Genomic DNA, 13644 nt, shown 5'->3' on the forward strand with positions numbered 1-13644 from the left:
CTTGTAGCAAAGAAAAGAAAAGAAAAAAGAAAACCCAACAAACATATTGGTTTAGAAAATGTTAAAAGGTCAATCAGAACTTTCCAGTGTTTAGCATGGTACCAGTGGCAATTTGGAGGCTTTTTTGAATTGTATATTGAGACTTCCAGCAGAAAAATGGAACCTAATGTCCTTTCAGACAGGGAGAAGGACCCTGTGGCAGCCAGATGGGGCTTGTGGGTTTTTAACACGGGATCAGAACGGCATGTTACTTCTTCATCCTGATCCACATCCTTTCAGCCATCAGCCCAGGTGATCTCAGCTCAGTCTGGGTCCCCAGGATCTGAAGCACTGGGCTTGCACTGGGGAGCTGTTCATGGGAACTTCTCCAGTAGGACATCATTTCAGGAGCTGGGGAGGGAATGGTGAAATTTTGGGGTACATCTCCCCCCATTTCCCATCCTGTGAGGCACAATAGCTCACCAGCATCTTTAAGACAGAAGGGACAAGACAGGTGTACATGGTGGCAGGGGCAGTGCCCACCTGCAGAGGAGACACCGCTGGCTGGACCGTGCTACCCGTGTGGCATTCCTTCCTGCCCTCTCTCTGCCCTCTCATTTCTCTTGCCATTGGGACGTCAGGTGGAACTAAGAGAAACCATATTTCTTAATGTCTCTTTTTCTCTTTTTCCTTTCAAAGAACTTATAAAAATGCAAAAAATAGACCACGGCTATTTAGGGATTTTTATTTAGCAGCTGTCCAAATCTTTGCAATTTTCAGGCAAATCCGTGTGCTGCAATTCTGAACGGCATCAAATTAAGCTCCCTCAAAATAGAAATGTTCTCTGCGAAGAAGTGGACAGAGAGCTACTGGCTTGGAGTGAATCCAACCTGGTGGATGCCCAGATACTCAAGTGTCTGGAACAGCAGGACACACCCATGCATGATGGCCAGTGGGTGGTGGCCCTTGTGACGGGTGGAGAAAAGTCAAAGAATGCCAGGAAATTGGACCCTCGCTGACTCAGGACCTGCCTCACTGTTCTGAGCCTCCACTGTCCCAGCATTTAATGTGTCTTCTCAGAAATGACAGTAAAAGTGTCCTTGGAATCCAGGACCAAGTGCTACCTGCAGGAAGCTGGAGGCTTGTAGGGTGCAGTGACCAGGTCCAGTGGGGAGCCCCTTGGGGCTGGACGCAGAAGTCTGTCACTGCTCCCAGCCAGGCTTTCAGGCCACTTGCCGCCCGTGATGTTAACTCGGTGTTTCCCAGCCACCTCTTTCCGGGTGCCAATGGGGACCAGGTGCATCAGGCTAGTGAGACACACCGGCCCTGCCCCTGTGGGGTCAGAGACCAACTCAGCCATCACCCAGGGAATATTTGATGACGATGGTGGTGAGGACACTGTACACAACATGCATAGATCTACGTGAGTGTACAGGTTGCACTATGGAAGGTCAGAACCTGTCTTGATTTAAAACTTTGATAATTTGCTCATCTTATTTATTTTTTTGCAGTACTCGGGTTTGAACTCAGGGCCTATATCTTAAGCCACTCTGCCAGCCCTTTTTTGAGATAGGGTGTTGTTAACTATTTGCCTGGGCTGGCTTTGATCTGTGATCCTCCTGATCTCTGCCTCCTGAGTAGCTGGGATTACAGGCATGAGCCACAGGCACCTGGTTTATCTTGAGTTTTTTAAAAAAATGCATTGATTTTGGTCTTTGAAAAGACTTACACTTATCTTTGCTGTTTTGATCCTTACAAGGTGTAAGAAGTGTGAAATTGGGGGCTGGGGAACCTCTAGACTTTCATCTAATTACTTCCCAGTGAAATGCTCTTTGACCTCCACCTGTAACTTCCTGTAAGCAGTGTGATTCTCCCCCCCTCAAAGTCCCCCACTCCCTCCTCAGTCCGTGGCCTCAGCTCCCCAAGATGTCACCTGGTAGATTAAACTCCTGCTGTGTGGTTCTTAAGCCAGATCCCTCAGGCCACTGGGCAAGGTCTAGGTCATGAACGCTAATTGAAAACTGCCCTAGAGCCACCCTTGAATTTGAAGTGCTGCTTGGTAAAGGAGGCATTCTAAACACCAGATGTTCGAGGCCTGCTTCCCCCCAGCTTGTCTCCACTGCCTGTGAACGTGAGGGCAACTCTCAAGCCCTGTGGGGGCCCCGCAGTGCAGGGCTTTGTGCAGGATTTCTTGCTTGGCGCTTGGACTTTCTTCCTCTTGTCTTACTGTGAGCTCCCTGGGCCTCCTCTTTGGTTGGCCATGTCCCCTGCCCTGAGCAGGGTGACTCTCAGGAAACACCTGCCAATCTCCAATGTCACCATTTCCTCCTCTGGCCCCTTAAAGGGGCGGCTTGTGGGACAGCTTTCCTGATGTCAACTGTGTCACTGTCTGACAAGCTTGGGTGCTGTAATTAGGGTGACACCCTCTGCAGGGACACATTAGTCCCCCATATGCCTGTTGGAGGTGGCTCTGCCTTCAGGGGCTTCAGCCTCTAATTCAGGGCTCACTGTTGGTCAGGCTCTTAGTTCTGGTTCTTCCCTTGACACTCCCAAGAGACGCTTTCCTAGTGGTGCGAGCAGGGGAGCCAAGCAGTTTCTAGACTGCACAGTCTGGTGGGAGAGGAGGGGGACATTGTGACACCCACTGGTCTGGTGGGGTGGGTGGGTGTGGCCTAGCATCTGGCTTAAAATCTAGTGTAGGGAGAAAACCCTGAGGCTCATTCTGCTTATAGACATGTCGTCTGTTTCCTGGGGTCTTTCACCTCTTGTCCCTTCCCTCTTTGGAGATGGAGGCATCCAGAGACTCAGTATTGCTAAGGATGAAGTACAGCTTGGAAAGAGAGGTTCTGGGGTGCTGGGGCTCCCTTGGGGAGAGGGGTCTGCCAGGCTGAAGCTGAGCCAAGGCAGACGGACTGGGGCCAACCTGGCAGCCCACTCTCTACCCACTGTTTCCCTCTCACTTGGAGTGTAGACTTGAACGAGGGCCATCCTGGAGCTGCCCCTTCTGCACTGAGCAGTGACCTTGCCCAGTGTCTGCAGCTGCAGCCTCAGTTCTGCAGAACCTGAGCACCCTGAGGGTGTCGCCCACCAGGCTGCTGTGGAACCCCCCAGAAAGGGGCAGGAGCCCAAGGGCAAAGATTTTGGCTTTGGACATGAGCCTGGCAGGTAAGGTACTGAGTGCTGCTGGCGCAGCTTCTGTTCTGACTGGGAGCAAACCCTGCTTCCCTTAAACATGCAAATGATGCTTTGAGCCCCTGGGCTAAGAGGGGCTTGGGTTTCATTGCGCTATTAGAGTCTGGGACCAGCCTGGGTAATTAGCACCAGCTTCCAGAGGAGGCAACAGAGATCGGGTCTTGTCCAACTTCACCTGTCTGCCAAATGGATAGCGAGGGCTGTGCTCAAGCCCGCTGGCACCAGCTCTGCCACCTGTCTTAGGAGACAGCCAGTTCTCAAAGCTGTGCCCCCCAGCAGAACCTGGGAGTGCTTCTTCCAAGAGAGCTGTGATACTGTGAAGCCACCAGGCCGGGGGGGGGGAGGGGGGGCGGGCATGTCCCTCTTTCTCACAGCGGATGCTCAGAATGAGCTGAGCTCTACCCAGAAATGCCACGTTGCTTCTGGCTAGGAAACTGCTAGAGAAACACGCCACTGGATTGAGTCCACTCCCTTCCACTCTCCCCTGTTCCTTGCATTTAGCAGGCTCTTGCTAAGTGTTTTCCCTGTGCCAGGCATCGCACGGAGTGCCAGGGTAGAGCGAGGGAGCTCGGATCCAGGGGAGAGAGGCTCACAGATGTGCCACACGCGTGCCCGCGAGGGTGCACACACTGCTTTTTGGCAAGCTTCTTTGTGGGAGTCGTCGGAGTGTGAGAACCTTCTGACTGTCATGGTCCTGGGTGGTGGTGGTGTCTCTGGGCTGGGCTGTGGTTTTAGGACAGTTGTGATAGCTTAGAGGTCTGGGGGATGTCAGGGACTGCTGGTAGTGACAAATCCTTGGTCCGTTCTGGAAGCCACTTCCTATAAGACTTGGCTTGTCCTGGGTTAGCTTTGGAGGTGGCACATTGTCCTTTTTTCATAAATTAGCATATAGTAATTACGTACACTAACAGGTTTCATTGTGATATTCACATACATGCATATAATGTACTTCAGTCATTTGCACCCATTCCCTTCTCTGTTCCCCTCCCTTTCCTCCTGGTCCCCTTCCTCTTCACAAATAGCTCTCCTTCTAATTTCATATCTTAAAAAAAAAAATCTAGATTCCACAGCTGGAGGTGCAGCTCAAGCAGTAGAGTGCCCGTCTTGCAAAGCTCAGAGTTCAAACCCAAGTACTGTCTCTCCTCCCAAAAGAAAAATCTAGATCCTACATGAGAGAAAATATGCAGCCTTTGTCTTTCTGAGTCTGACTTACTTTGGTTCACACAATGATCTCTCATTCTGTCTATTGTCCTGCAAATGACATGATTTCAGTTCTTCTTTATGGCTGAGTAATACTTCATTGGGTACATATTCCACATTGTTGGGCACCTGGGCTGATTCCATAGCTTGGCCATCGTGACTAGCGCTGCCATAAATGTGGGTGTGCAGGTGTGTCTGTTCATGTTCTTTGATTCTCTTGGGTGTACACCTGGGAGTGGTAGAGCAGACTAATGCAGCTCTGTGGAGGAACCTACAGCATTCTTTTTTTGGTTTTGGATTGAATTTGGGCCTCATACGTGCTAGGTAAGCAAGCACTCTACTACTTGAGCCATGCCTCCAGAACTTTTGTTTTGTATTTTGTTTTTGAGACAGAGTCTCCACTAACTTTGCCCAGGCTGGCCTTGAACTCCCGATCCTTTGGCATCTGCCTCCCAAGTAGTTGGAATTATAAGTTTGTACCATCCTTGACTATTGTTTTGCGTGTGTGTTCTTAATGGTAGCCCTTCCTACTGGGGTGAGGTGCACCCTCGATGTGTTTCTCCGATGACTTTGATGTTTTCATGTATTTATTAACTATTTGTACTTCTTTCGAGAAGTCTCTTCAGTTCATTTGACCATTCATGGCTTGGATTATTTGTTCTTTCAGTGTTTGATTTTTTGGTCTTCTTTATATATTTTGGGTATGAATCCTGTGTCAGATGAGTATTTGGCAAGGATTTTCTGCTATTCTGGAGTCTGTGCCTTCACTCTGGTAGATGTTTCGTTCACTGTGCAGAGTTTTTTTATGTGCTGGGAGATACCCTCACTTATCAGGTAACCTACTTGTAACAGGTGATTTTCAATCCCCTGTGTCTACACAGGCACCACTCTCTGGAGCTTTGAGTCTATCAGGATGGGACACTGACTGGACTCTTGTCTTGTCCCACTGTTCTGAGCCCATGTCCTTCCATGTGCATCCTGAGCTGCTGGATCCTGGTTTGGGTGAGGGTGGCAATGTCACAAATTCATCTCTGGCATATTTGCACAGAGGGTGGTGGCCCCTGGTGTCCCCAACTATGTGACCCACACTCCAGCACTCCAAGGGGTCTTTCTGGCTTTTAAAGGGGCAGCTTCCTCAAGAGAAATGATGGGCACAGGCCATTTCAAAGACTGGGGACCCAGGGCCCAGAGCAATGGGACCATGGCACCAAGAGAGGCACAGATTGACTGAGTTCCTTCAAAATGATTTGGTAGCCAGCAATCCACTGAACAACAAAGAGACACCTGAACCACGAAGGACAAGAATGAAAACCAGGTCACGGTAAGGGGAGGACACAAGTGGGAGAGGGGGTCAAAGAAGGAAGTTAAGGTTGATGTACTTTCTATACAAGAAAGAATATAGAATTTTTAATCCTGTTGAAATCACCATAAGAAGGGAACTAAGGTAGAAAGGAGAAAAATAAAGGGGAAGAACCAATTCAGATTATAATACATATATACATGGAAATGCCACAAGGAAACTCCCTGTGTAGCTCTTTTAAACAAACAAACATGTCTTTTTTTCAAAAACAGAGAACAGGAAGGTAAAACACATCCTGTCTGGGGGTTGCACCAGTGGAAGTGGGGAGGCTATAAGGAAAGGGTGTGGGAGGGTGAATCTGGTGGAATATTATGCACTCATGAATGAAAATGGAAAAATGAGACCTGATGAAGCTATTCCAGGAATGGAGGGAGGGGGATAAAGGAGAATGATGGAGAGGGGATATATTGTAAGAGCTTTGGTAAATGTCACAATGCGCCCCCAGTACAGCAACGATATGATAATAAAAATAAAAATTAAATTAAAACATGATTTGGTAGGAAAAGCATGATTTTCTTCCCCTTGTGAATAGTGGGCTTACAGAGGCGCCCGGGAGAAATAAGCTCCCTGGAGTCATTGTGCAATCATATATTTTGAGCTCTGCTCTGTGACACGGGGCAGTGGGTGCAGCGGAGCCTTGGGTCCATATTCTTCTGTGACTTGAGGGCTGGCACACGTGGTGGTGTCCGTGGAGTCGCTGTGCACATACGTGGTGACTATGACTTGCCAGAACGCTCTCCTTTCTTTGTTCGCCATTTAGCGCTCGATACTTCGGTTGGGATGTTTGTGGGCGGGGGAAGAACAGGGAGGGTGCGTCCCATGCCGCTGTCCTCAGCCTGGGTCTCTCTTTCCAGGAACGCCGGGTCACATGAAGGGTGGATGGGCAGCTGCAGCAGCCTCTTGACCTGGCACTCGGAGAAGAATCCCAAGATTCCAGCCTCATCAGCTGCTTCCTAAATTAGTGAATTAGAGCGAGGACAGCCACGGCTGCCAGGCGTCCAGGACCCAGGCCACCCTGAGGCTCCAGGCTCAGCACATGAAAGGTCTCTTGACTGATCTCCTTGTCCCCTGCGCTCCATTCCCTACCTGGAGCCACAGGTATGCTGGGGAAATGAAGTCAGAACACATCACTTTCCTGCAAAGTCCTCCAGAGGCTTTCATGGTGCTCAGAAGAAAACCCAGACTCCCTCCTGGTTCCCAGAAGGTTCTTGGGGACGTGCTGCCCACCCCACCCCGACATCTCAACTCGCCTCCTGCCACCTCGTCGTTGCCTCCTTGCTGTTCCTCCCCCTGGCACCTTCCCCTGCTCTTCCCTCTGTGGGGACACCTGTCTTTGCAGGTGACTCCTTCTCACTGTACTCAGGTCATCTTGCTGTCACCTCCTCACAGTGACCCTCCCTGGACCCCGTCTTTAGGGTGGCACCCCCTCCAGTCCTTCTAGACAGCCTCCTTCCCAGCCCAGCCCGTCCATGACCCTGAGTGGGTCCTTAAGCCCAGGAACAGTCAGCTCCACCAGGACAGGCTTTGTCCAGTGCACAGTGTCACAGGATTCTAGAACATTCATTGTTCTGAGTATGCATTCTGAGAACACTAGATAGTAAAGTGAATAATGAGCCAACACCATCATCTCACACTGGTGGGGACAGATTCAGTGTGATGTTTCCAGAAAACCACTAAAAGCTAATTTTCTCATCATCAATGGATACAAAATTGTTCAAGGTAGCAAATACCAATTATCAAAAAGAATATTAAAAATCACTTGCAGTCCCATCTGCCATTATTATGATTTAGAAGAATATCTGACAGTGTTTTTCCTCTTTGTGTACAAAGCATTGCTACACTGTTAGTAACTTGCCTGTTTGTTACAGAGAAATAATTTTAAAAACCTTTAAATGCTATTAAGTACAGCTCTGTGATCTGACTTTAAGGCCGTTTGTGTTATCTATGTATTTATCTACCTTATGACTATACACACAGACATGGAAAAAATATAATATAGAAATATTTACAACTATGGAATCCAGACAGTTCTACTCTTAGACATTTGGTTTGTTTCAGTCAACAACCACATAGCTGAATCCTCACACAAATCTCTGGATTGATTCCTTTGGAAGTTGAATCTTTGGGTCATGCATTTTTAAGGTTTTTGAAAATATTGCAAGTTAATTTGTAAAGGTTACCTGATTCTCTCTCTCACCAGTGGCAATGAAAGAGTCTCATGTCCCCACACCTCGACAACATTCTGGGGACAAACATACCCTCATTTCTGTTTTAATTTGCATATCTCTGATTACTAATAAACCCCAGCTTCTCTGAATTTAGCATTTCGATTTGTTCTTTTGTGAAATGCTATTCATTCCCTCAATCCATTTTTTTTTCTGTTGAATTATTCGTCTGTTATTTGTAAGAGAGCTTGGTACTCCGGGAGCACTCACCTGCTTTCTGTTAGCCATGCTGGAAATGTTTTTATTTTCCTGGTTTTGGTTTGCCTTTCAATCTCAAAACTGCATTTTCCACATATGAGTCTTTAACATGTGTGTGATCCAAACCCAGCTATCTTGTTTTCTTCTAGCTTCTGCCTTTAGAATTGAACACAGAGATTCCCTACGACAAAAGATGCAATTGTATCTTTATATTGTATTTAAAATTTTTAATTTTTTTTGTGGTACTGGGGTTTGAATTTAGGGCCTCACCTTGAGCCACTCCACCAGCCTTTTTTTTTTTTTTTTTTTTTTTTTATGTGATGGGTTCTACCAGATAGGGTCTTGCCAACTATTTGCCTGGGCTGGCCTTGAACCTTGATCCTCCTGATCTCTGCCTCCTGAGTAGCTGGGATTACAGGTGTGAGCCACAAGCACCCCATAAAAATTCGAATTTTTACATCATCTAGTATTTTAATGAATATGTGGTTTGAGGGGCTGTACTCGTTTAACTTGTTTTCTGGATGAGTGGAAGATTGTATTTAGGTCTTTATCTATTACTTCCCATTTTCCTATGCCATGGACATGATGTGCCTTTGTGTTAAAACATAAATGTCTGGATATTTGGCCTGTTTCTGCACTCTCTGATTTGAGCTCTCTTGTTTTAATTAGTGTTGCTTTCTGCAATATAGTTTAACATTTATTTGAGAGAGCCTCCTTCATCCCTCCTCTCTCTTTTCTTCACAAAAATATGTTTGTTGGAAGTTTTCTACCTTATTCTTTCAAATGAAATGTTTTATAAGTGGACAAAATATCAAAAAGAGTTTTGATACAATTTTGATTGGAATATCATTTAAGTAGAAAGGCTGGATGAGTGGGGATTGACGTGTTAACGGTAGAGAATTTCCTTGGGAGCCAGGGTAGCTCTGTAATGAAAATAGCATCTGAGTGCCATTTTCTGATCTCATATCAATTCTTGCAATGTCCTTTCCATGAATATTACACCTTTAGAAAACAACGAAGTCTTTTTTTTTTTTTACCTTTTTTTTCCCTTTTTCTTTTATTATTCATATGTGCATACAAGGCTTGGTTCATTTCTCCCCCCCTGCCCCCACCCCCTCCCTTACCACCCAGTCCGCCCCCTCCCTCTTCCCCTCAATACCCAGCAGAAACTATTTTGCCCTTATTTCTAATTTTGAACAACGAAGTCTTAAAAAGGTTAGTTACCTGTCATTTAGTAATTCTACCTGTAATGATCTGAGCACTGTGAACAAAATTTGATAAAGACTCAAGTGACAGATTCATCCACACCAAAGGACACATCAGAACACCTGATGTAAACAATAGAAGGCAGTTAAGTAACCTTTCATAGAGTCGCGAGTGGAAATATTACGCAGCCCCTAAAAAGATACTTACGGAAATCACTTCAGCTGTTACCTGGGAAATCAGGATTTTGCTTTGCACAGGCCGTATTTCATCACTGAAAGCAAGGCACATGGACTGAGGAAAATACACTGAAATGATTCATGGTAAGTGCTTATCTCCTGGGAGGAGGTTATGGTGCATGGCGGCTGTCTGTGATTTGAGATTTCCCGCGCTTTTAATTTTTTTTTCTGTGATGTCAGCAGTGACATGCATCCAGGGTGACCATGGGTGGAGGAGAGCCAGGTTGCAGCCCGCGCTGGCGGCGGAGGGTGCAGTTCCACGCGCGGCCGGATGGTGGCAGTGTCCGCTCGCACAGCCGCCCGCGGGCTGTGCTGACCGCGGTCAGCCAGCCTGTCGTTTATCACTGATCACAAGAGTGGAATGAACACAGTCACTCGTGTTTTGCTTTCCACTTGTAATATCTAGTGGCATGGGAGAGAAATTTATGAGTTTCATCAGTACGCGTGATTCCTGCCTTGGGACCAGTTACTTCTGCAGCTTGGAGACTTTGCACCAGTGGCCTCTGCACCTCAGGCCTCCCAGCCTCCATCCTCTCCTCCTGGGACTCGAGGGAGGGGCTCCTTAGTGGGATGGGCACGTGTTGTAGGGGTTCAGGCCAGTCCCAGCTGCAGGCTGAGTCTCCCCCAGGAGCCTGGCCGGTTTCTGCACAATTCAGGGAAATCCCTGTCTCTGCAAATTCTCCCCTAAGGAGCTGGGGCCAGGGCAGGACCAGCTGTGACACTCTTGGCTCTCTCCAAGGTCGTGACGCTAGCAGTCCCTTCCTCTGAGACCCTCGCTTTGTCCTGAGGCCTGCAGGAGCCTGAGAAGCAAACCCTCCAAAGATTGAGGGCAGGAAATGAGGAGGGGGACATGCGTCCCTTTCCAGCCTAGCTTCCTGCAAAAGGACAGGAGGTTCTTGCTGTGATGGAGGACAGTACAGGGAGCCCTGGTGTGTCTGTCAGATGCCTTAGGCCTCAGACTCACAGAACCACTCATGGACACCCTGAACCAACTCAGCCTGAAGTCCAGTCTTAAGCAGGAACTCCTCCCATGAAACCAGCTGTTCTGTTCCCTGGTAAACAGGCCCTTCCAGGCTTCTGTATCATGCTGAGCCTTACACAGGGTGTCAAGGGCTCACGCTCGCTCTGAGTGGGGCTCGGGCAGTCCAGGGGCTGGGTGTCAGCAGAGAAAGCCAGACCAGTACACCTGCATCAGAAGCCAGAGCTGAAAGCCTCAGGACTAATCTGAGCTCACCACAGAACACTTGGAGGAGGAGGTGTCACAGCTTGGCTCATGGTGAGTGTGCGCCCATGTGTGCGCCTGTGTGTGTTTCTGGTTAGGACAGGTCCGCAATTCTTTCTTTCTTTCCTTCCTTCCTTCCTCCTTCCCTTCCTTTGTTCCTTCCTTCTTACCTCCCTCTCCTTACCTATTACTCCCTCTTCCTCTAGTTCCCTCCTTCCCCTCCCTCTGCTCTCTCTCTCCTTCTTTCTTCCCCCTCTCATTTTTCCCTTCCCTCCCCACCTCTCTTTCCCTCTCCTCCCTTCCCCTCCTTCTCCTCTCTATTTCCTTTGTTCCTTCCTCTCTTTCTCCCCTCCACGCCCCATCTTGGCTTGTTTTGTTTGCCTGAAGTGGACTGAAGTGGACCTTTATGCCCATGAGATCCCAGGAGGAGAGAGCAAAGTGCCCAGGTCCCTGCTCCCTGCCTGCCCTGTCTCCTTTGAGCTGACTCAGAATCCACTAACCTGAGCAGGTCTGGAGGACTGGACTGGACATGGCTGCCACAGTGAGATGTGGGGAAAATGTCTCACTCCAGATGACCTGCTCCTCCAGACAGACAGGTGAGTCTGTGGCACCATCCCACCAGCAAGCAGGCGGGCCTCGTGGGGTGGCACCCAAGACTCCTCTGTGGCTACAGGACCTGTGCTGCCCTGGGGTGCCACAGCCCCCGGGGGTGATGCATCTCAGTTCACCCAGAAATGGCTTCCTCCCAGCAGGAACACAGGTAGGGGAGCTGGTGCACCCTTTGTCTCTGGTGACTATTTAAAGCCTCCATGATCTCACCGGCCAGGACTCTGACTTCACACTTGCTGGAGACAGTAGCTTTCTTCTGTGGTGTCCCTGGCACACGGGACCCTCCCTCAGCTGTTACACTCCACTCTTTTTCCCAACAACCTTCTAATCAAATTAGTCAAAATTGCATAGCTGTCCTGCATGGTGCTAAACTCCGACACAAACAAATGTTCAGATAATGAACAATTATTTGGGACAAGTGATTACTTTTCTGTCTAAGATTAGCATTTCCTATTAAGCTCAGCAAAGGTGACAACCCCTCCAGAAAAAAATGTGTGTGCATTTGAGCAAGTGCCAGTTGGAGATGAGCCTGGATGGAGTCATGTCTGTGCTTGCATCTGCTGGCCATTCTGGAGGTGGTCACAGTGGATAGGCAATCCCCTCCTTCATCCAAGGTGGCTGTGTTTCTGTCTCAGCCTGGACTTGGGCACTTTCTGGTTTTCTTCTTCTTCTTTAAATATGGAAAGATGAACGCTCGGGAGCTTGCAAAATGGTTCACTGATTGCGTTTGTATTTAAGCTTTGAGATTTCTGTTTTGTTTGAAACTGAACTCAACTTCTAAAATTATTTATAGACTCAATAACAATATGGCAGGGTTATTGAGCCCCCTTCCCTGGTTCTTGGGAACGCGGTCCTCTTGCCACTAATTACAACATACAGTATTTCCCCAGCAGTCTTACAATCAAATTATTCAAAATTGCACTTCTTTATTGCATATTGCTAAAACCCGAGACAAGCAACCATCAAGATAATAAACAATTATTTATTGCAAATTATTACCTAATATATAAGATTAACAGCTTGTAACTATTAAGATTAATATACGTGGTAAACTGTATTTATTATACTTATTTTGCACCAAATATCTTCGTATAAAACATATGTTTATGTATTGCAATTAATGAGAAAAAGTGTAAGAGTAACTATTTATGTTGGGTTTTGTTTTTAGATTTATGCATGCTGTAAAACTTATTTATTGCACTTATTAAAAGTATTTAATGATGGACTTTTAGATGCTATATTTTTAATGTGAAAATATAAACTAAGGGAGTATTAAATTACAAAATGGAAAATTATAACTGAAGTCAAAGAATCTAACTATTTTCAGCCATAAATCTGCTTTAAAAAGATTATCACTGGAATTACCATCACTGGAATTACCAAATCCTTAAATAGTGGCCTTTGTGCTACATGAGTTCTGGCTAGTTATCTTTTGAAAGGTTTTTTTTTTTTTTTTTTGTCATAGAAACTAAATGCAACATGTCGATCTTGAAGAGAAATGCAGCTAACAGCACAAGCATAGAAGAGAAGTTGAAGCGACTTAGAGAAAAGACAAGGCCATGGAAGGAGTCCCACAAAGGTGGTGGGGACAAGACCGGGAGAAGGAAAGTCAGAGCCCAGCATGGGTGGCTACATGGTGGAGGTGACAGGTGCAGCCTGGGGGCTGAGGTACACATCTGTGGTGTCTTTACCTCCTGGGCTCACCTTCTACCGTGGGGACAATGGCAGGTGGACCTGGAGCAGTTTGTTTGTCACAGAATTAGAAGCTGTTCTGTGCAAAGGTGGAGGTGCTCAGATCATTCAAATAGAAATAAAAGCAACAAAGCCTGGGCACTTCCTGTTCCTCAGGGGTTCAGGACCCCCACCCCCGCCCCCATGGCCATATCTGTCTGGAAGGAATATTCAGCATAACAGAGGAATGAAAGAAACCCTTTGGGGGAGTCAGCTCAAATTTTTTGGGCCACCTACTTCCAGGAATATTAAAGGAAGCAGTAATGGAAGTCATTAACTCCTGGGTTTCCTAGGGGGTGGGGGTGAGGAGGACTCCATGTCAAGGGCAGGGTGTGTTTGAGAAGATGAAGTGCCACTCCTGTGTGGCAATGTGTCCCCTGGGTGCCATGGCGGCCCGTCTACCCTTACTTGTGGAAGCATATTCCATCCACCAGCTGAGCCTGAATTCTAGTCTGAGGACAGGTTAGAGCACCGCTCACAAGCCAG

Source organism: Castor canadensis, chromosome 16 (assembly GCF_047511655.1).
Source record: "Castor canadensis chromosome 16, mCasCan1.hap1v2, whole genome shotgun sequence".
Lineage (NCBI taxonomy): Eukaryota > Metazoa > Chordata > Mammalia > Rodentia > Castoridae > Castor > Castor canadensis.